General features: G+C 39.4%; 1 protein-coding gene across 1 annotated transcript in view; it reads right to left on the bottom strand.

The window, feature by feature from the left end:
- MED27 (mediator complex subunit 27) overlaps positions 1-25,363 on the bottom strand; it is an 81,227-nt gene that overhangs the window by 49,660 nt on the left and 6,204 nt on the right. The gene's annotated exons all lie outside the window — the stretch shown is intronic.

Below are 25,363 nucleotides of genomic sequence, written 5' to 3'. Positions count from 1 at the left end.
TTCTCTCTCTAGGGACTAAGCATTCTCACTTTCGGAAGAAGATAAGAGGAAGACAGATGCAACCCTTTCACAATATAAACCAGCTTTTTAGAAATAACACTCATCTTTTTCTTCTTAAACATAAAACCACAAAACATTTGCAAAGGAGTTTCTACCACTGTAAAGAAAAAACTTGCTTTTAAAATACATGCTTGCACATCTCCACAGCACTGCAGAACAATTCACATTCAGTAGCTTTCTCCTCTAAACTTTTCCTTGCCAACAAAAGACAAATTTCTGAAGGACACAACATGAATCAGCAGGATCCTGAGTGACTCCCACAGCTCTCAGATTTAAGAACAGCTACAGGGCTCTGTCCTGAAGCAAGCTCCAAGTGCAACAAGTTCTTTGAATACTTTCAGTTACACTCTGAGTTCCCCATTTTTGAACTGGAAAGGGAAAGAAGATTCAGTGTCAGACAAATACTGTTTCCTTCATCATTCCAGTACCTGKATCTATGTGTTCATCAAATTGTCTYATTTGTTCTGGAAAAGCTGAACTRTTTCACACCTTAACACCTTTAACCTTGTAGTCTGCACATGAAGAAATGAGTCATGGTCAGAAAACTCTGATTTAAAAAATAAAGTGSTCTCAGACCAAGCTGTTCTACAGGGGCTGAGTGATCAGGAGGGAAGCAAAGCTTGGAAGTGATGACTTGAAAACACCTGTGAACAGGAGGGAAGCAATTCCCCCAGCCAGTTGGACTCAGATGTCACTGCTCAGCACATCCATAAGGATTTCTCACAGGCTCCTGGTTCCCTTGGCTGTTGTGCCACGTCATTKCAGCCRYGGCACAGCACAGACACATCGTGCTCCTAATGGGGAAGGAACTGAGCTCTGCCAGGGAAGGAGGGGGATTTTATTGTCCCAAACAATGGATTTTACTCAAATTTGTTTTTCTCTGAGTTTTCTGAAATGAAAAAAAATCAATGAGAGCGATGGAGGGCCCATGTTTGAAAGGCAATGTTTCAGTGTCAGGGCTTAGTTTTCAATCTTTCACCACCWGAATGTGCAGGGAGTGCAATATGCAGGGAATTAAAGGCAAAGACAGCTCTGGCAGAAGAGCCCTCTGACTCCAGAACAGGCTTTTCCCTTTCCTTCCTGCATCTTTTTGTGCTGGTGACACCATTCGCTAATGTTCCCTGTGCAGGTATTTCAGATAAACAACATTATTTAGACACTTGCTCAGAGATGGAGGTARTCACCAATGCTAATCAGAGATGTATTTTAAAAGCAACCTCTTAAAAACATTTCATAACCTCCCAGCCAGTCACATTTAGTGGTCAGGCATAAAAAAACCAACCAAAAAACAACAGGAGTTAAGAAGAAATAGATTCTGAACCACAGTTTTGTCCTTCAAGGTTGACTCCCGGTGATTAAGTTATTTTTATTAATTKTAAGTATTTCTTCATCATCTACTTTTGCTCTCAGGGATGCAGGTCCAACTGTCAGAACCTGTAACRGCCATTAAATATTTACCAAACCATCTTTATAATGGGAGAAAAGGTCAAAGTTAATAAAACTGACAGGCAGCTTCTGTCCAGCTTGATTTATACATTATTAAAGTATCACATATTGTACTGCACAGAGTGCTCTCCTTTTTGGGGACAGGGGGTGGTCACTGAAGGGATCGGAAAATTATTTCTTAATAATTTTTCTGAGGAGAAGAAGCAAGACTGAAAATAGTGAAAGCATTCCCTTATCAGCTGCAAAGGAACTCCCCATCACTAGAGTAAGCATCCACATTTTCCACCTTTGGGCAATTCCAAATGGTCTGTGTGAGGCTCAGCTCTTCCTAATGAAGTATTTTTCTGCATAATATCAATAAGATCAATCCTTTGCCCCTAATACATGCAGATGAAACAGAAAATCTATTTCAGAAAACCAAGAAATCAAAACTAGCAACAACAAAAATCAATTTACAACATTTAGCAGCCAGGGTATACCCCAGTGCCAACTTGTACAGGTTTATGATGAATCTTATGATGGCTGATATTTTTCTTAAAACTGCAGTTCCAAGTAAATGTGTGAATTCTACATTTTTAAAATCAAAAGTGACTCTTCTAAGCAATGTAGGAAAGGTACTGAAAATAACACTTCAATGTATACAACAGCTTTACATGAAGGTAAATACAAACAGAACTTGGATGGCTTTTAATTTTTTTTAAGATTATTTTTCTATGTTAGYGGCCACATGGTTGTATTTCCTACTAATATAAAATACTATCACTAATGTTTCACAGGTGCCATAATTCACATTTTCAGTGTTCCTGAGTATATGAAAACTACATTCATACATTAACAGCTCTTCATCTTCCTCACTAAGTGAAAAGCACCAACAGAGAGAGCACTTGGGAGTAACTTTTCTCACAGCTGTAGTTGTAAGGAGGGCAATTTCTTCATTTACTTAAGATGTTTTTGGTTTTCACATGAACTATTGAAGCAAAAAAAAGTTGTGTTATAGAATTACAGATTTGATTTAGCTCTGAAAGCATTACTATTTTTTAGGAAGTTAATCACATTAATATCTCTTACTTATTCTACGCCATGTGACTCTCAGCAATAAGGCAACACACCTTCTAAAACAATGAAAATAACCAACTAGAACCTCTCCATCCCCCAAAAACCCTGTCTTGTGCAGATAATCTTCAAGATTTGGAGCAGACAGAAAACTTGTGYTATAGCCAGAACCCTGAATAAAAGGCCTCTTTGCTCAACAGAAAAGCACTGACCATATTGTGACAGGTTTCCATCTTAGCCTACACGGCTACACTGCAGTGAATGTTATGAAACCACAAACAYGGGCATAGTGCTCATTTAAAACTTTAAAAACTAAAGCTTCATCATTAGAATCAAGCTGGGTCTAGAGGTCTTTCGTTTACATAATTCATGGGCTGGAGATTTTGCATGTGCTGACTGCTGCCCAAACAAGCGAGTGCACTGCACTTACTGCCAAGGCCATCCAAAGTTGCAAAAACTGGTTGAAATAAGGTAAGAATCAGGGGAAAAAAAATAAAAAAAGAAAAAGAAAAAAACAATCACTTGGAGCATTAATAACTGATCAKCTCACAGTTGCACACTACATTTACATTTCAGCATTAATTAAAGCTTTCTAAGCACTAACACTTCAAAAAGTGAAATCWGAATAATGATTTTCTTTGTAATCACATTACTCTGTTATTTTTTTTTCATTCTTATGTAAATACTGACCACATCCATGAACAGAAAAGCATTTTCTCACATTTAGATAATGGAAAGTTTMCTTCCATTCCTCCAAGGAATGCCATTTAGAGAGGCGGCTGACACCCACCCACCGTGGCATTTCCTGAGCTCACTGTAATCCTGGTGATGCACATTTGCCTCCTTTAAGATGCACAGTTCTCTGCCCCTCATCATTAAACTACTTCTCCCTTGCAGATAACAAGGGATTTGTCTATTATGATAAAACTCTACTTGTTCTTTTGAAAAGAGCAACGAGCAAGCAAGCAGGACACTCCCACAGTTTCATCTCTGCAGACTAAAGTAGGCAAGAGAGAAATTATACTACCTTAATTGATATTTTTAAGCTTCTTTCAGATAATGAGGCCTGTTTGGAAATTCTCTTTTCCCCCAAACAATGTTTGATCATTTTAGGACAGCTGAATTCTTGACTTGACCAAAACAGCATCAATAAGCCACAAGAACAGTCTCCATTTTCTTTACTCATTGGTTTTCCTCTTATGGAGCTCRGTTGCAGGCTTTTCAATTAATAGGAATGCTAGACATTGTGTCTTTTCTCTATTTTACTATTTAATTAGGACACTTTGTTGTTTTTTTAAAGCATTTATGCCCCCAAACCCTTTCCAGTTTACAAGAATATTTAAGCAAGAWACACCTACCCACAACACAAACAAAGGCTGCCCCCAATTCAATTCTTTATTACATCCCTGTGCAAAAGTTATTACATCTTTTTTTAAACACCCTGATCTGACTGAACTGTGACAACAATGAGCTCACGTTTCTCTTTCTGTCCATTTTCCTGCCTGGGCTGGGACTGGCATTGCAGGGCGATGCCATGGCCTCACCCTGGTCAATAAACCAGGATATGGAGCAGGCTGGGCACATCAGCCTGCACAGGGCTTTTCTCTTAGGTGTCTGTCTCCCCTCCCATCCTAACCCAGGAAGTTAAAAAAACAAGCTGATACATTTTTATTTTTATTTATAATGACACAACAGTCAGAAATGCATTGATACATAACCCTGTTTCTTTGGATGCCTTGTCTTAGCTACAGATTTTATTCCATTGTCTCTGAATTCCTATTTTTGCTGAGAGTGCTGTTTTAATTAGTGTCAGATTTCAGCCTATAAGTGTGCTCTTCCCTTACTTTTCTTTCGAAAACATTGAAGTTCTGCTGATGAATGACTGCTGATGAATGTTCCCTCACTCCGATACTGCTTGCAAGCCTTTGGCTTTTTACCATGCAGAGATAGCAAATCTGGCGGCCCTTTCCTCAAGAAATTGGTCAAAACTTCAGAATYTGCATCCTTGCTGCCAATAAAATGACCTGCACTGTTCAAAGTCTATGCAAAAGCCACTACTTCTYCTCCACATTGAAAAAAAAATGTTCTGGAATCCATTTAATAGTTACACAAGTGACATATTCTTGCTTTTTGGATAATGTCAACACAAAGGGAYACTACACAGCCACCAGGCTGAATTTTAAAGAGATCTAGTGTTTGAAATGGATAAAGAAGCAGAGTAATCACAATCTGGGGTTACAAGCTACTTTATTTACCTCTTCAGAAAAATAACTGTATTTTATGCTTAAAATGTTTATACCTCCAGATATTCCAAAGGGTTTGAACATACATTTTTACTGAAAGATAACTAAATGAACTGGCATTTATTACACTGCATATGCAGCTACGACTCAAACACAGAATTACAAAAAGCTAAGTAAAATTATTACACTGTGTTCTGCATCTAAATGACAGAATAAAACCAGGCGCAGTAACAAACATTTTCAAGTAGCTCAAGGCAGGTAGAGGTTGGTATAGAGGTTGGCATAGAGGTCGTCCAGAACAAGCAAATGGTCTTAGTGCCACTCTGTGGTGTATTCACAATTGTGTGTTCCTTTAACGGACTTCATTAAAGTCTAAAGACCCAAGAAATGCACACGATCAATACCTGACAGAAAATCTTAATTCCTTTTTGACAGAAGCATTATCATTGTACAGGACAAATAATCTGCAGCAGGGAAACKTCATCATTAAAACTCAAGTTAAGGACACAATTAATACCTTCCCCCAGTGCTGCCCTGCTCCCTTAAACAACCACCAGAATTTTGGAGATGGCGCTTTCCTGCTAAAATTAGGATTTTCTAAAGCCTTAGAGTAAATCTTTGGTGTCAGGGCTCAGGTGGCAGCTATGTCAGTATGAAGGATGACCTGCTGCCTCCGTGACAGGGCGTGCTCAGGTGCTTAGATAAGAAATGGGAAGATACTTTAAGGCCAAATGGCAGAATAAAGGGCTGCAATCAGATACAGAAACACTCCCCACACTGCAAGCACCATGCCATGATATGCAGCTCTAACAGTGGGTTTTACTATAGCAAACGAAGGACTTTTTTTTCAGATAAATTAAGAAATTAATACTCTTCAGTAAAAGATCTACAAAGAGCAGTTTATGGAAATCCAACCAGTATGACAAAGGGGAGACAGGCAGCCAAAGCAGAGATGAGGGRAATCCATTAGTGGGCAAGCAGTGAACAGTAATGACACCACCCAGAACCTGCACTGCTAATTTATTCTTTCCCTAACTCATTAAAATTCATCATTTTAACTTCTGTTAAATGCCTTTCCTTAGCTTTGGCCACTTGTACAATAATTAAAATGCACAGTATCCACAGACTAGCAGATACCCATACTAAGTGTCAGACAACAGCCCAAATGAGGGTCTTTGTGCCAGCACAGGGAAACCTGGCTTTCCTCAATCTTCTGAGGCCTTCCTGAAGGGAAAATTGTCCTGGGAGATCAGAACTCYACAGTCCACCCCAAGGATCTGCCAAGCTACACCAAACATCACCTCCATTCTACTTGAGGTGACCACCAGAAGGGGTTGAAGGGATACTGTTTAAACTGAGCTGAAGTTGCCGAATGAGGGGATCATTCTTCCTTAAACATTTATTTTTGCTAATATCTCTCTTTACATCTAGACGGCATCCTGAAGCAAGGCTGCAGGGAATGCTGATTTCCAGCCTGCTGGTGAAAGCAATTAAAGCCTGAAGCTGGAGAGTTTTGGAACAGAATGCAGTAAGAACATTCTCACTATAGTTTCAGAATATTCATGATCAGATTAATTTATCCACCTTTTCAACCCACAGAAAACATTCATCCACAAATAAGAGTAAATATTAAAGGCCATGTTATCACTAGTTTAAACAAGAGGTTTTAACTCTCATCATTCCCATGTAATATCAGAGACTTTTACAGAGATAAATCCTGGAAACATCCACAGGTGGCTGGAACTCCTGAAAAATCAGGTTAAAAGATATTTCAAGTTAGACATCCAAAAATAAGTAGACATTTATAAAAGTCTTAGGCAAATTATTTCTTTAGACGTCAAAGAGTTAAGTTACGAATGTTTTTGGGAATGCAAAAAGAATCTATCAGRTTTGATTGATAAAAGTGTAGCTTTTAACTAAGACTGAAAAAATGGAAGACTGGCAACATTCTTTTCCAGAATAATATGCTTCCTCTGCTTTTTTTCAGCATAGTGCACATAAATCAAAGAAATGTTAAAGAGRCCCATACATCACTAGCTGGCATTTCTAAACTATTTACAAAATCTGTAATAGTCAAGAGGATGGAAAATGTAAAAGTGTGACCAGCAAAGTTCCTGAAAGAAAAAAAAGGCAGTTCTGTCATCCTAGCAGGGTTAAGGCCAGAAACAACTTTACTGTAGRGTTTAAAACCACTAAACCAAAACAATCCTGATTAATGCAGGGTTACAAAAAGCAAACAGGATTAACCAAATCTGGTGTCAACTACACCATAGCACTGAGGGCCACATTGTCTCTTGAACACTTGCAGAGAAGGTGACTTGGGCAGCCCCTTCCAATGCCTCACCACCCCTTCCATGGGAAGAGAATTTCCTCTTCATGTCCAACCTGAACCTCCCTGGCAAATCTCTGAGGTTTGAAATGGGTCCAAAAGCAGGGCTGATCTCACAGCCACAAACACAGCCCCAAAACAGCAGGAACTCCAGGGCTGAGCTATGTATCCATCACATCTACACATCCCCACATCTGAACACACAACAGACTTCGACAGATTAGGTTTTCCTCAACAACTTTTACAAATGAGAATCTCATCTCCTCTTCTGAAAGGAAAGAAGTGGATTRTGGAAAGTTTATGTGTCCATCTGTTGGAGATGTCACACTCTGACTACAGAGTGCAAAAAGCACTGGAGATGTTTTACAACCAAATCCCAAACTTACTGTAGTCTCAACGAGTGGAAGAGCCATATGCTTTGCAAAAAACACCTCTTTTGCTACACTTTTTTTTTTTTTTTTTTGCCACAGCACAAAGAGTAACAGTTCGAAAGCTGCTGTAATCTTTATTTCTGAAAATAGATCCCATATTCTTACTCTCATCTGCCACGCTTGGGTGAGTTACTGTTTGGAAACCAGAAAAACAAGGAAATACTACTCTGGGAAATGCAAATTAAAGACACTGCATAGCAAGGAGTTACCTGCAGTTACAGTAAAGGGACAGCTCAGAGAGCCCAGCAYTGGGATGATGCACAACAGAAGTTTTGGTGCAATGACACATGAAATGCTTTTACATCCTTCTCTGTTGAAGGATGTTCTGCAGAAGGAACATATGAGATAAAGCCAGGGGACCTCRAAAATATCTTTAGGAGTAAAACAAATGGAATACACTTCATCCTATTTTCATGGGAGCTTATAATGATATTATAATTAACTCAATTACACCACAAGATTAATAGCCTTTAAAATGCTCCCAGTCATTCATTACAGGCCTAATTAAAACTCCCTTTTGGTGCTGAGCCAGCAAGAAATATGAAACAACTTGCTAGCAACCATATAGATGTATACAAGATTTCAGCTTTATTGTGCTGGTGTTTCCATGGTCACAATTCAGGGAGAAGTTTGGGTTGGTTTTTTTTTTTTCCCCAATATCAAAAACATAAAGAAAAAAAGAATAAGATCCACTTTAGAAGTTCCAACACCTCCAAGAGCATATCATCTCACTACACTAGCCAGTTTATTTCTAGTTTTGCTGCAACAGTTAAGGGCTTCTACAATAGCAGATGCCTTCCCTCCCACACATCAATTAATTTGCAAATGCTCTCAGGTTGTAGAAATAATGAAGTGCTGAATGCTTCTCTATTGACAAGTTTTGCTGTCAGGAGGTGGATGCTGTAGGCGAGGTGCTAAAATCCGCTGCTTCTCTGTGCATGCCAAAGGAAAGACACGCCACACGAAACTTGGACATGAAACTTGCTCCACAGCTAACAGGGCACATCAATTACTTTATTTACTCCTCTCTTGTTGGAACCAAAAGGAAGGAATCCTCTCCAAAAATGTTTATTTAGGTATTTATAACACGGTGTTTACAGGGAGGCGGGAGGTTTTTTGCTGACCTAAGAAATGCTGKGTATTTGAGGAGAGAAGTAGTGTTTTTCATGTATTTTTAGGTATGCTAAAAAAGTTACATTAAAATGAAGGTTACAAATGAAGAATTCCGTAACTAGGAAATGCTTCATAATGCCTGTGCAATCTAAATCAGTCTGCCTGTGCTAAGGATTCAGACTTTCATTATGTGCTTCTCTSCAGACCTCAAATTACCACAGTCTGCAGGATCTCATGGATGAAGAGGCAGTTACTCAGCACCGTTTTCATGCACAGAATGTTATTTGCAGGATCTCACACAATGCCCACACTTCTCCTCTCAGATGCCTTCTACCATATTTTCCTGCTTTATCCTGCTTCTTTACAAATACTGTTAAATTTACCTTCACAATTCTTATTCCACTCATGCTGGGTGTGGATCTGAGGAATCGCAGATTTTTAAGAACACTAAATGTTTTTACTACTTACTATATTTGTAGTAGAGYTTCTGTAGATAAGGACTGCAGTCAGGTGCTCAGCAAGTCTTTGAAGCAGCCAGAATAGGCTTTAAGCCAAGTGGTGGTAAGGTTGGAATCTCTACACCCACTTCCATCACTTGAAATAAAGGATTAATTTAGGGCAGTTCATTTCACTCTCTGTCTGGACCACTAACTGGGAGCAAAGCACATTCAGATATTCTCTGAAACCTAAAAGCGCAGATGCAGAACTTAAAATTCCAAGGAAGGCAGGTCCCAGACTATTCCTCTCCATTTTTACCAGGGCTTAAAACCATTCACCTCAGCAGAGCTCCAGTTTGTTAAACTGCTGTTTTCAATTACTGATTTTTTTTTCTCTGTTTACTATAATAAAGAACCTCTTACCCACTTTCTCCCCCAGCAGATGTTGGTACAAAGCAGGTGAGCCATCCTTTACCTTTTCTTTCAGGAGTGGAATAAATTGACTTGTTTGATCATACAGAAGGAGCACAGGAAGCCAAATGCTTCTGGCTCAGTTCTCATGTCTCTCAACTAGAAAAACCCATATTAATGAGCACTAGACAAATGGTAACTAGGTAGTTTTACAATTAAAATGCTGCCTAAAACCATTTGCAAGTGTTAATAACAGAAAATGTTATTAGTAAAGGTACTAACAGGAAATTTGCTGTTAAAAATAGATGATTTTCTGCTTTTTAAAATATGCAATTTTCAGGCTGACCTTGTTCCTTTTAAATTTTTATAGCATYTTCAGTTCCAATTTGAGATTTTCAAATGGGGTAGGCAAACCTTCTTATGTTCTGTATTAAATGCAAGACACCTCCTTGGCATGATCTGCAATATTAATAATATAACAGTACCAATTTCAGGAGCAGCACTGTAGCATCAACACATGCATACCTACATGAATCAAAATTTAACCATGTACATCATGGAAATCTTTAATACATCACAGGAAAAAAAAAGCAGTTCTAAGACAGCTCAAACACAATTTGAGATTTCCTCTTTTGCCATACAAACACATGACCTTGTCATGCCTCACAAGGTAACACCGACATAGCTGATGCAACAAAACATATGCTTCTTTTTACTGGGCTCAAAATAGGAACAGAGGGGAGGGAGAATGATACTCAGGGCCAAACCCAGGATTCTGAAGACCAGACTTGCAGCTGTCACTGTATTGAGCAAAAAAAGTCCCCACCCACACAAGCCCTACAGTATTCCTAACACTGACTGCCACCATGGAAATGGGAAAATACTTTCTGGAAATTACAAACATTAGAGATTCATTACTTAGCTAGGAATTTGCACTGGTGTTATCACAGGTTTTTAAGACTTGGAGATTGAGCCGTTTTCATGTTGCTGTGGGACACAGTTAAAGCCACAGGAAAATAGAAATTATTATTTTTCATGGATTTCAAAGGACACCGACATATATTTGATTTTCCATGCCCTGGCTGTCTTGCAGGCACTCTTCAACAATCCAATTACCACTTAAATGTCTACTATCTGGCCCACAGACATTTCAGATCCTCATTTAAATCTGGACATACCTTATTTCTGTATCTCAGTAATCACTACGAAAATCCTACCGGATCAAAACCCAGCAGTTCAGCAGTACCTCAGTTCAAGGCACCAAGTAAACACACATTGCTCTCTCTGCTTTGTGGACTTCATTACTGATGAAATCAAAATTGCAGAAACCAATCTATTGCTTCAGATAGCCATCATCAGAAAAATAAACAGGAATGGGGCTGAAGTGGCTCATCTGGCACATTCACTGGAAGGYAAATTAAAAGCACTAATGACCAGASCATGACGAGTGAAGGAATAAYRTTGGAYTGGAATAGAAWATTATTCYACACAGCTTCATCCAACCCAGGCTGTGTTTCCTTCATCAATCAGAAGAGAAACAAATATCAGTGGTTGTTTTAACTGCTCCACCCATCTCTGCTGAAGGCCATGCTGCCTACAATCTCCTACAGATCAAATGAACATAACTGGCCACTTTTTGTGAATGCTCCCCAATGCCAAGAAAAAGATGAAACGGGGGGAAATTAAAAAAAAAAAAATCGTAATTTGGCTTTATCTCCTGAAAGAGTCAGGGAGGCTTTGAGGGGGTTCTCCTTCCCTGCACTGCATCACCCAGTGCATATGTGTTATCACACCCACCCTGAGCTGGGTAATTCCAAAAAGTCCGGGTCACCCTGGGGTGCAGCACTGACCTCCCTACACATAGTTTGTGTTGTACCAAAATTTCAGCATCACCCATTCATGCACTGGATCAACCTCATCAACTGCTTCCCACAAAAACCTCCATGCATCCCAAATATATGGTCTGCCACTCTCCAAAACTTGCCAGTCCTGACCAGCTACAAAATACTCTACCCTATAGTCTCACTTGTTCTTATCTTCCTCACTTCAAAACTCAAAGGAAGTCCTTCTCCAACACTTCTGAGCTGGCCAGAAGCAAACTCCCAGTGGAGCTGAGCACACCAGGGTGCCCATCACTGCAGTATTGGGGGTGGAGAACACTGGAGAAYCACTGCAAGTGGGAATGTAAAAACCTATCATACACATAAGAAAAAAAGCCAAAACCCATAGCTGCATTTTTTTGGTCTTGGAGACAGACAAGGAAATTACATTTACAAAAACCCAATGCAACTGTTACATTACAGTTACAGTTGGAATTTGACATGACAAATACAATTCTGAAGCAGACATGAGCTGATAAATTCAGCAGCAAGTTTTCTAAAAGTATCCTCAACTCTTCAGCAGTGCACATACTTACACAACCAAAAAGRATCTTTCTCTATGAGCTCATACCACCAGCAATATGACAAACTGATGTGCATTTAAGGAAACTGGGGCGATAGGGGAGCGAGATACTGCTTTTCACAAACCAAGATTTTTTAACTTGTTTCCACCACTTCTCSAGCTACAAAATCTTTTTTAATGAGGACACTGCCTACCTACCTCACAAAATTTATTTTATCAAGCCAATAATTCARCAACATGAACAACTGACAATTCACTCAGCTATAGCTTTTGCCTGAGGCATTCACAAAAAACATAAAAGAGCAAGGAAAACTTAAAAATGGTACTGGAGAGCTGAAGCCTCGCTGGCGGCACACTGAACAAATAGGAACAATTGAAAGCTAAGGAGCAGTCAGTAATTTATACTACTGAGCCCAATGCCTGGACAGTCAGGAAAACAGATGGCTCTGCAATATGGAGATGGCTCCATGAAAAGCAGCCGGCACAGGGATGCTGCAATAGCTCAACAGCAATGGTTTGCCTGGCTGTAACAGCCACAGCAAAGTGAATTCCATCATTTCAGAGGATAAAACAAAAGAAAAGTAAACGAGAGTAAAACAAAACAGAAGCTCTTAGTACAGTTGGCCTATATTCCTTGATAAAGCGTGGGCTCCTTTAGAGTTTTTCCCAGAGTCCTGCACAGACAGCTCTGTGCAAATAAATGAGCTTCATCCACCCGGCAGGAGCAGCGCTCCTCTTCCTGTGCCGGCCCCCTCCCAGGAATTCTGCATCACACCAAACGTCTCTGAACGTCAGCTATTTAGTTCTACTTTTAGCTCTGCTTTAAATAAAAGTGTGTGGAGTGCAAGCTGCATAATGAAGGCTCAAAACCATGGAGATGGCACAGACCGCACCGGGCAGCATCACCAAGCTGAGGGGGTTTTAGGGTTTGCTTTTCTTTCTGGCAGACTTATTGATGTGGAACCAAACCAAAATTTGCCAAAAGAAGTTTTCAACTAAATGCTGGAGGAGACAAGAAGCTGGCTCCAAATGGAAGCCCYGTTTGAGCCTCGAGGACATACCCAGAGGCAATGGCAGTGAACACATCAACAAACACATCAACACAGGAAGAGCGGGCGAAGGAGTTCTTGACAAATGCGTAAGGACCTCAGACTCTGATTTTTTTTTTAAGTATTGCATTTCAAGGCCATCGTGACTAAGCAATATACCAGTTATGCAAGGACTTAAAAAAAAATCAGAAAATCTAGCACAAAACTTCTCAGAAAGGCCAAAACATGATAAACTCTTTGACCGTAAGAATCTCTTAAAATAAATATATACTCACTACGGAAYCAGAGCACAGGTGAAAACCTCAGTTTAAAGCCAAGCACAAGATCCTTCTTCCTCTGCAAGTTTCCTGTGATAAATCAGGTTGTTTAAAGGGCAAGCTCAGTAGCTGGATTTAGCAGAGGAAATATCATCTTGCCTTGCACACCATGACAGGTGATGCGACTCAGCTAGACATTATGCTGACATATTCCTGTTTTACCTACAGGATTGTTTTAATTTTAAAAAAATCCAATAAAATGAGTGTTTCACTGTAGAATATGTCTATTATTTTTCTTGAATCAAAACTCACTGACACAGTTGCTGCTGTTGGTAAAAGGCCTCTGCAGACAGTTTTACAAATGGTTTAGAATTCAGCACGAGCACARAACTGCCAGCACTTCGAGTAGGCTTGTAAAAGAAATTCCAAAGCACAAGTTTATCATCACCCTCAGTGAGTAACCAAATGTTACTGTTCTTTAAAGTAATAATCAATTAAACAATCAMAGCAAGTCCTTTTTAAGAAAGATGCTTTCAGATCTATTTCTCTTTTTCCAGACTTAAGGCTGAGACATTGTAGAAGAATTAGAACAGAACTTCCATGAACAATCCCAGCATCCTCCTGCCAGCACTGCAGCCATTGGCACTGTTCTTCTTAAGAAAGCAAACTAAGATTGATTAAACACCTTTTTAAAATACTCTTGATAATAAAGGGATGTTTCTTCCCCTTTTCTAATGGGTATTTTATTCTGGCAACTGAAGGATCCTATATTAAACTGAATTTCAGTTCCAGGTAGAATTGCCACAACTACCAAACCAAACAAAGAAAAGATATAGAGCYCTGTGATTTGAAGAGAAAACAAGAAGAGAAAAGGCATAAAGTTTACATGACACTAACAATCCTACTGGCAGGTTTTTCTGACTTTGTGAACTTCCTTCCCCACAGAAGCATTCTTTTATAACCTGACAATTCCCTGTAGCCTGAAAACTTCATGAACATGTCACGTATTCTTGTTTTCAACCTCTTTGAAGCCCTTGCAAGAATCTTTCTAACCTACTGGTCAGGATGACATGCAACTGCAGACAGGAAATTAATAACTGTATTTGCAGTACCCTTCTCAAACTACTTCTGCCCTTTATAGGATCCATTGTTCCCCTAAGTACCCTTTTAATGAAGACAAACAAACATCAATAAAGGTTAAAAAATATAAACAGATTTAAGCAACTTGCAAGAAAAGAAAAAACAAATCATTCAGTCAAGACAATGCTTGACTTCATCAGCCACTGGGAAAACCACAAAGACTGTGCTGCTACTCCAGTTTGATCATCCAAGTCTCCWAAAACTTTCCCTGGTCCATTATTTATTTAGGAAAAAAGAACCTTTCCATATTTACCAAAAGAGTAGGGAACACGAGACATTAGTTTTCCAGACTTCACAGTGGCTGACAAAGCAAAACACAGACTGAATTTAGGCAGCCAGCAGAGCAAGAATCTCTGAAAAAGGGCACCTTAAATAAATGCACAATAAATGTCTCCTCAGCCCACTCAAGCAGAGCCTTCAGCCACTGCTGTATGTCCATGTCTGCTTTAAAAGCAGGTCATGGATGCTTAGAGAAAAGCCACAGACCCTGATTTCCATCCATCTGGGAATTACTACATTTTGCAAGTTAGCACATATGAAAATGCACTGAGGACAGTACTCTCTGAGTTAATTTAGGCTCGGAGAGTTCTACTACAAATAACCTTTGTAAAACAGTTACCATGACCTCCAACACTTTTTTTGAAGGAATGTGACTCTTAAAGAGAATAATTTTCTGTGTACAGCTAACACAACAAAACCCTTTCCAGAGCCTGACCATAGCAAATATACGTTTACTAGCCACACAAAAATCATAAAGTTACTTTGAAATTTGTTTGAAGATTAGCAAAAAACATCTGCAATGCTGTATTGCCTGATTCAGGAACACCTCCCATGCCATTAGAGTCTATTCCATTTTAAACATTTCTCCTCCTCTATCATGGAAGATCCACACAGGATCAGTACAGGAAAAGAGCAGAACTTCATTCATGAAGTCCCATCAAATGGATATAGCAATAACATAGTTTATGAGGGAACAAACTTTAAAAGTAAAGTGTGTTGGTTTAACAACTTAAGTTTAACCTTTTTCCCTCATCAACCCCCTTTTTCATTTCAGGATTCTTTTACTTTGTAAGGAAAATTAATTTTATCTGAGCAGGTGAATATTCCATGTCCCTGCTGCTTTGCATTCATGCAACCTGCTACGGTAACGCAGTTGTTTCATCTGGGCTCTAGCAAAAAAATTAACAGGAAATTTATTCACCTGTGTATGCAGATATTGTTGCCTGTTACATGGAAATACAACTTTGATACACCCTGTTCACAAAAAAGAATATTCCAAAGCTGCCTGATCTCCATGGACATCTGTACAACACCAAGTGCAGCCTAAAACAGGAGTAATGAGCAGTTCTTTTGAAGATCCTCACATGTGAAAGAGAGTTGTGCCAACTCTCTCTTCCACTTGTGCTGCTCTTTGAAYGGACAGAATCATCCCTGGGATGCAACAGAGTGGATTATCTAATRAGACAGCCAGACTGCAGCTTTCCTCACAGCTTTTCCCTGGAAGAGAGATTTGTTCCTTCCAAATCCGTAAGGTGCAGTGAACTCCTCTCAGCTTCAGCTCTTCCAGAGGGAAAGTATTGGCTGGGAGGAAATAACAACTAAGGAGCTGCCTCATCGACAGCAGAAAGCGAGCGCATTGACTTGTGCCCTTTCTGTATTGATGCTCTRGCTGAGCAAATGAAGATGTACAGGGGGAAAGCAAAGAGCACCACGAGCRGTACCCGACCCAGAAAAACACAGGAGCAATTTTATATCTTCCTCAATCTTCCTGAAATGTGATTACAGTTGACCTTTAAATCTAGTAGATCAACCAATCGATTCTGCTGGAACAACCCCGTGTGTGATCTAAGAGCATGCCCATGCTTCAAAAACTTCCCGTGGCTGCCTGGCACAGTCATTTTATTTTGTTGTAAAAGTTACCAAGATTTGTCTGAATTGATTTTACTTGCAAGAAAAACACACCATCAAAACTGCAGMGTCAGCAGACACTAAAGGTCTTAGATTCCTGCAGGATGAATGCAATATCAATACAATTAGGATGTATCCATACAAGGTACACAAGAGGGATGGAAAGAAGATGTTTCTAATCTCACTTAATCCTAATGCAGCCCAAGTCTGCTTTTTTAGACTGTGGGAAAAAAAAAAATAAATAAATACAAGGAAAACTACAAACACTCCAAAGTATTTGCCAGGCAAAACATTGAATTTGGAACAGAAACATATTTAACAGCTCTTTAGGAAGTAAAGCTTTAAAGCTTTCGAGTGGTATTGGATGGTAGTTTTATTTCAGCTGATAAACTRTCCTTTAAAAAACAAAACAAACTCAAAAGAGACTTCAGGATGGTGTTTGTCCATACTGGGCTTGGAAGTGAGGACCAGCAACACCAGAGATCCTATTCGTGTGCAGCATCTCTCGGATTTCTCTGAGCACTCACTCTGACCACAACCCTCATTTTATAGCTCTGTRTTTTATAGATGGAAAARGACAAGCACAACRAARTGACTTGTGAAACCTCATCCAGCAYGCTAAGAACAGAAGAAAGAGGAGGATGTACAACCCCAGCGTCCCTCCAGTCCCACAATAAACTTGGCAACACTGCTGCTGCCAAAACCTCCATCCTCCCCATCAGAAGTGTTYTGAGAAGTCCACATCATTACTCGTGTTCACAGAGTCAATGACATAGCAAGCTTCTTTTAAGCTGGAAGTTATTAACTTCATTCCGTATTACAAGCAGGGTTAAAAAAAAACCCTGAAAAGAGCCAGAAAATTGGAAATGAAAGGTTTGGTGGTGCTTTATCAAGCACAAGAGAGCTTACAGACTTGATCAGCTCTGTGATCTTTGAAATTTCTACAAACAGCTTTGGAAGAAGCATCAAGCAGCGCAGCCAAAAAAGAAAAAAAAAAAAAGAAAAAGAAAAGAAACCCACGATGGCACTGAGCAAACTGAAAATGCTACGCTGAAAATTCTGAAAATACAAGATTTGACTCCAGAGTAAAACTGAAGCAGACGGCAAAGCAGAGAACTTGTTAAGTCTGAGTGCAGAGACAACTGCAGAGAAGACTCTAAATAGAACCCAACTGAAAGCAGATGGGTAGGGCAGGGAACATTAGAATAAAAATCTAACTAATGGTAAAACACACAGGGATGTTTTATCTCAAAAGAGAAACACATATCCACCCTCACTGAGGGATAACCTCAGAGGGAGGAGGGAAGCCATTATCTTTTTAACTGCAGCTTATTTGATACAAAAGTGGCATTTTCTCTGAATGAAGAATTCTTTCTCTGCAAAGAAAAACCACCATCTGAAATGAGACAGAGCTCAGTAACACTGCAGTAGTTGAGAATGTCATGATTTCCATCAGAAAACTGTTTTGCAGAGAGCAGGAACAGCTGTTTCAAACTGAATTAGACTAAAACTGGAAACAAGCTGTCAAAACCCAAAAAATATATTTTATACATAAAAGAATGTATTTGATTCAGCTGTTTTATCATGGTGGTCAGCCAAAAGAGAAATAAAGTAACATTCTGAGATCCAGACGTTGTCGCAAAGATTCTCTCATTTTAACACTCTTTATGTAGATTTATTCCTTTGAGCATTTGGAATAGGAAAAATGTCAAACAGCTCAYATCACAGATTCTTGAATATTTTCAAACCATGGACAGCTTAAAACAGTTTAAAGACACCTGAGGACTCCTGCTGCTCCAGTCCACATTCTCTGCATCCTCTGTAGCAGTAAGAGGCTGGGGCAATAAGGAAAATACACTGAATTGATGTTGACATGAAAAGATTAAAATAATTCACTTTAACCCACCACTTGTGGGTAATAGCACATGCATCCAGCTCCTTTTTGTGCAYGCTTGCAGATCCTGGGAGGCTTTTAGTGGGTATTTTCAATATTGATTTCCCCAGGAATTGCAGTTTCATATAATGAGAAGTAAATACATCTATTTTAGAATATACTGTAAAATGTCACATCAAGATACAATTCCTTTGTGTCTAATGGCCCATGCAGTACACAGAGCACCTTTATACTCTGCCACTACCAGCCACAGGAGCTTAGAGAACCCAGCTACAACAACCAAATTAATCAAGACTCTGCTGGTTTTGAACAGAACTATTTGTTCCAAAGCACAACTCTGAACATCAAAGACCTCTGTGATTTCATTAGAYGCTCTAAGATGTAGCCATTATACCCTACTTTGCAACCAAGTCTGAGGTAATCTTGAAAATACCCTTAACATTTCAACGTGGCCATTACTGCTCATAATGATGATATGTGCTAATTCCATCTAATAAGGATATTAGTTATTACTGTCAGCTTGTCAGTGGATGGGCTTTTGAAGAAGAGGTMTCTGAGAACAAGTAAATTCATGAGTATATGTAAAAACATACACCCCAAGAAATGCATTTTTAACTCACYAAAAGACCAGGCAATTGTGCAACTGCAGCCATGTGCCATTTCTCCTCTCASATTACTCACCCAGTCCAGATTTAGGCATTTAACTCGAGGGCTTAAGTTTTCAGCACACTCAGTGCAGCTCCAAAGCATGACTGAATGCTTCACACTAAGCCAAGAACTTCACAAAAGAGCACAAGGTAACTGATGCTCAAGATACAGAAACTTTTGATCTTTCCSTGAAAAGATCAAAAATGTGGATGGCTAGCACCTGATAGAATCAATCAGCTTTCATTAAATCTCCTTTTATTAATTCAGAGGACATCTTTTTCTGCATATACTGAAACTGAACAAATGTCACTGGTTGAAAGATATTATTCATGTTTTTTGTTTCTTCTGCAAGAATCGTTACATTCAGGCACTTAAAATTAGATTAAATGAACTGCTATAAATGCTTGGGCTAATCTTGTATCAGCAAAGGACATGATGACATGTACTGATAAGTGTCTTTATTTCCAGAACTTCAGGATTAGTAGATTTAAATGCTAGCTCATACCAAGAAAATATCCCAGCAGCAAATGGAGTTGGGAGGGCAGCAGCTCTGAGTGTAACGCTCATATTCTGATCTCTCTTTTCCCATCAATCCCCAAACCAGCCCAAACAATGGCACCACTGAGATTCCAGGAGAGCAAAGACACGGCTCTGGAACTACTCCAGAAGCCAGACTACTCTACAGCCAGACAAAGAGTTCCACAGGCTAAAACTCTTATCCAGTCATRATCCTGATGCCATGGTCTGTAATTTCTTATTCACATTTTTCAGCCACAAAACACCCCCACTTACCCACAGCAGGATTACTCTTCCCTCTCAGCAAAATAAAATCAGTCTSCATTGACCCCAAAAAGCAAGAGATTTCGAGGGTCACCACAGGTCCCTCTGGTTTACACACCTTCAGCATCAGCAACTCACTATTAAGTCCTGCTGAATAAAAAGCTACTGCCACATTTTTGTCAAATGCACAYTTCCACAAAGCAGCAACCAGTGGTCAGAAATGCAGTTTTGATTACATGCAGTTCCTCACACAGACTGGTCTCAATCTTATTAGCTGTTRGGCCATTTCCATGTTTTGTAGCCCAATTATCAACAGCACATGATTAAGATAAAATGGGGAAGWACTGAGCATTGTTTATATGCAACTGAAACAAATAAATCCACTGTGAACTGTCTGGGCAGGGCAGCTTCAGTAACTCCAAATGAGAACTCCAAAGAAGAACAGAGATGAGTGCACTTCTGCATTAAAAAAAACAAATAACAGTCACAATAAAAGACCTGACGACAACAAAAGTAGAGAGCAACAGGGTGACATCATTAAATTTTCCATTTTATTTGATTTCCTCTAGAAGCTTTAAAAAAACCTTTTCCATATAAAGAGTATCTRTGGGATGCTTATCACCTGCATCAGTTATTTTATATTAGTGTTCATATTCCTTGAATGCCCTTCACTGAAGGTCACCGAATGCTTTACAAACATCTTTAATTTGCCTCAAAGAAAGTGAAACAGGACGCTGAATCTCTGAAAACATCCTTTTTGCTTTTATGGTGGCACCATCCCCGAGCTGGTCAGGCTTTGTCACCAGCAGAGAGTCAGCCTAAGCCACCAACAGAACTGGGAATTCAAAGCAATGCTGGGTCTGAGGGTTTCTCACAAGGCTGTTCTTGCTCTGCAGTCCTGCATATTCATCAATTAATCCCCAAACAACATGGATTTCCAGGGATACTTTGTTGTATTCCTCAGATTCTCAAAGTAAAGTCTTTTCTGCTGCTCTGATGGCTGGCACCATGAGTTACCCACAGGCCACATTTCTGTGTCTGGACCTGGCTTAGCTGGATTCAAACCCAACACAAAGCAAGGCAGTTTTAACCAATTTGGTTTGATGACCACACTACACAGCTTAGAAAGGGAAAATTATCACTGATTTATAAATTACATGTTTGAGCCATCCAACATCAACTGCGTGAGTTGTTCTTGCAGAGGGAAAAATGAGTTAGGGGAGGAAGAACCAGGAGTGGGCAGAAGTGTTTTGGTTAAAACAGAGCCACATCAATCATTTCCATCCTGAAATAGGCTAACAGCTAGGACATTAATACTTATCAAAGAAAGAGGGGAAAAAAACCCACTCATTAGCAAATAAAGGTGTTGCAAAGCATTAAATAATTCCCACCAGCTGACAAGGGGGYTGTGATTTATAATAGTGTGTTATTGATAGATCACTTCCCATAATTAGGAAAAGTGAGACTGGTACTGCTTACAGCATTATTTTGATCAGAGCCTTGAAAAATACTGTTGAATAACAACAAAYACCAGCACAACAACAAAAAAATCACCATATTATTGCTCTCAGGCTGCTTCACATTTGGAATAAAATATTCTAAAAAAATTCAGTAAGGAAGGCAATTGTGTTTGTGCACATATAACCTTACTTCACCACAGCATCTTGGTGTGAATTATTACTATGATAACTCTGGGAAGATCACAGATAAAACATTCAAACTATGTAGCAAAAATAAGTCAGAAACAAAGGCTAATTACTTCTCTTTTTTTTTTCAAGCAACAAGTTACTCCTCATCACTCTTTCTGAAGTAACCTCAGTCTACTAAAATGTCAAATAAATTCAACTAATTTCTCTAGTAGCACAAGTCAGCATATAGCATATGTGGGAAATTCTCATCTGCCACGGTAACTTGCCATAGTGCAAGAAAAAACAACACTGGCAACTTTAATTTCCTTTTGTTCAGATTATCAGGTGTCAGAAACGCTTTTATACCTAAACAGGGTAACAATAAAACAGGTACAACAGCCCTGGCTTGGACTTTTGTCTGAAATCAGCAGAGGAGTTAAAGGCAAAGAAAGGAGAGCCCAAAAAAGCTGAAGATTCCAGTGAATCAGAGCTGAGGAGGGAAGACCCATCTTTCAAAGAGAAGACAGACATAACTRAAGTTACCCATCTCTAATGCCCCAGACACTGCTTTAGGCAGGATCTCTAAGGAAGATAAGTCCTATCTAATAAACAGCTTTTCCAGGGATTTTTCCCCCCCATCATTATGATATCAAGGATAATCTGCACACCACCTGAATTTGCCATCCCTGCCATTGCTGGTCACTAAAATCAACCCTGCAATAATAAAAGTCAGAATTCTCCAGGCAGAGAACTGAGCAGTAATTAATAACTACAGCAGTTGGAAGCAGAGAGGTAGCCAGTCATATTTAAAAAAAAAAAAAGGAAGGAAAAAGAGAACATTAATGTAATTCTGAACAGCAAGGGCATTTCACCAGACATCTGCCCAAAATCACACAGAATTAAAAGCCCATAAAGGGCATTTTTCCAGACTGCCAGGCAAACAACATTAGTCACTGGCTATATAATACTTGGCATCTACTAAACATTTCTGTCCAAAGAATCCAATGCACCTGAGACACATTTAGACTAGAAACTCTCCCAAGAACTAGGTTAAGTAACATTATCCTATTTTGTCTGCACGAAAAATGAGGCATAGAAAAAAATCCTGCGTCCTGTTCAAGGTTATAACAATTAGTAAGAAAAGCAGGAATAGAATCCAAGTGGCTCAGCTCCTATTTTGTGTCCAGTGTACAAAACCCCCCAGAGTATGTGTCATTCATTTCCCCAGTGACAGGAACATAAACTCYCATAGTTTATCCACCCTGGAAAGGAGCCCACAGCTGGACTCTAGGAAGCYGATTCTGCTCTCACAAAGCAGATTCCACCACAAATCCCCTTGCAGGGACTCGTTATTTCAATTCAAATATTGTTTTATTTTTTCACTTGTTCCCTTCTGTCAGCAAACCAAGGATTTTTGACCACTTCAAACTCCTTTAGAGCTCCCTCTAGACCAGCTGCACCACCAACYTTCCAATACAATCCCAGTCAACAGTGGTGATCCTCAAAAGGCACTTTTGGAAGCCCTGGGCCAGCAGCTGATCCACTTCTCTTCAATGCCACACTCTGCCACTTCTCTTGTGACACTCCAGTACACATGGAGGGAAAATCTCTCCCAATTTGGATGGATTAAATCTCACCAGAACAATCTAGATCTCCATAATATTATACTGGCACATTTTTGTAGAAAAAAGACTTCTGAAAGGACAATATTTTGGCCGTGTGCCTGAAACTCCCAAGAAGTRCCAACACAATAATCCAGTTACATTGTCCATGCTACTGTAAAACCACAATAAATTCACAATGTTTGAGCACAAAAATTCAAAATTAATGTTCCTCTGAATTAATATGTCCTTTTACAGTCAAGATGAAGTAATTTTTTTCCTGTTCTACAGTGTTTCTCTACTGTCATGGTTAACAATTAATGTCACTTATTGTCATTACACTCAATATTTGTGTCTAATCAATACTAAGTTACCAAGTGCAGCTGTAACAAGTCTGGTCTTTCTCTACATGCTCTATTGATTTCTTTTTTTTGAGCCCTACAATAAACACAATTTATACAAATAATTTATCAGGGAACATATCAAAATAATTTAATAAACAAAACCTATCTATACCTTTTCTCTTTAGTCATGTGACAGAAAATCATTTTAACTCATTAATGGTAATCTCAACAGTTCGATTTTAAATTTCTGTAAAAAYAAGAGGAAGCTATGAAGCAACAAATTTAAATCCAAATATATTTAGCCTATTTCCACATGCAGATCAACAGAAATTTTTCCTCATTTTGCATTTGCCAGCATATTACTTTCAAATRAATTCATGACAACTCCTGTCCAGCTCTGCTCACTTGGAAAACTTAAAATGCACAGATATCATCAAGTTTACCCAAGTTGCCAAAATAATCTATTCACAAATAAGTAAATGAAATAATTTGCTATAAATCTACTTCCCCAAAAAGTTACAAAGTCAGAAAAGCTGATTTTTTGCTCTCTGCTTGAGGCAGTAGAAAATAGCCTTCCCAAACACACGGTTATCATGTTTTGTAAGTAGCATCTCATGAAAATAAAACAATACCACCACCCTCACCTGCACCTACACACATGGGTTCAAGAAGTGTTGGAATTGGAGTAAAACACATGGCTGAATGCAACTCTGAAAGCAGCAGGGAATACAACACTGCATTTCACTGAAGTTAAAATTCATGGAAAAAATGTACTTGTCCAAGACTACAATTGCTCTAACTTTTCTCCATTTCTACTGTGGTTAATATTATCTGAAAGACKGAACACAAACCCTTCCCTGYAAAAGAGRGGAGAGAAGGAARGAGAGGAAATAGTCTTGCAGAAGGCTATTTTTACTTGGGCAAGTGAACTCTGCTAACACTGCTGTCACTCAGCAACTCAAGGGAGACTGAGTTTGCTGCTCTCCAACAAACCCAGTGTCTCTTCACTGGTTGAAGTAATTCTGGAGTGTTGGTTTGGGAGCTAAACYATTCTGCACACACCCTGCACCTGAACAAACAGAAGCAAACTAATAAAAGATCTCTAYAATGATTAAAGCTCAAATGTGGGACATGAACTACTTAACAGCATTCCAGCAAGAGAGGGGAAACCTGCCCAAAAAAGCATTTTCCTTGCTCAGTGGACATAAAATACACAATTTTCTGTTCCACTGGAGCCAATGGAAACCCCTTAACAGGCACTGCCTCGGGCACCCACAGGGCGAGGGCATGGAACACTCTGCCAAGGACAAAGGATGAACAAGTACACACTGCAGGCCATAAATAACCTCCCCGAGGCTGCAGATGGAAGCCCAAAATTTGCACCACTCAAAGAACGAGCTGACACTCCTGGATTCCAAAATCYTGCACCCACTCTGACCAGCAGCATTACTGTAGCTGGATCAAATGACCACACCACCACAAGCTTCATTAAACATTTTATGTGTGGGAAAGTATGATGCTTGTTTAATCACAGAACCAACAAGTATTTATCCCCCCACAAAACCTTTTTGTCACCCAGTATTGAGAATATTGAGAAACATGCARTTGTTCAGTAAAGGATGCTGTTATACATGAGTTGGTGGTCTCATCTCCTGCAGAGAACAAAGAGCACTGGGAACAGGGAAGGATGACACAAATACACCTGAAATAAAAGTGCAGTGTCTGTTACAAATCTGAGGTCACATCTCTTAAAAAAAGAATTATAAAAACCTCAAAACATAATCAGTATTTCAGTCTAGGAAATGACTTTCAGACGTTCCTTCAATCTAAACTCAGTTGATGCCTTMTGCTCTGTGGCAATCTCCTTTGAATTCCAAGGCAATGCAAGAAGCAGGCACCTGGTAATGAGGGGTAAGGCACAGCCTCTGCAGGCAGGATGAGGCCACACAAACACAAACCAGAAACCCTCCTGACTGCTACTGTCACATCAGATTTCACCTGCTCAGACACAGCAGTGTACTACCAAAAAAAGGAAAAAAATCAACTGCCAAGATGTACATAACTCCCAAGCCCAGAATTCAAGTGGAATGACTAAACAGAGGCAGTCCAGGAGGAAAAAAACCTCCTGCTATCTACAAACTTCCTATCTTACCCATAATACTCTCTCTGCATTAACCTTGCAGAATGA

The sequence above is a fragment of the Malurus melanocephalus genome, unplaced genomic scaffold (assembly GCF_030028575.1).
Source record: "Malurus melanocephalus ecotype Western Australia unplaced genomic scaffold, MMel_1.1 scaffold_149, whole genome shotgun sequence".
Lineage (NCBI taxonomy): Eukaryota > Metazoa > Chordata > Aves > Passeriformes > Maluridae > Malurus > Malurus melanocephalus.
This window is presented reverse-complemented; position numbering and strand designations above follow the sequence as displayed.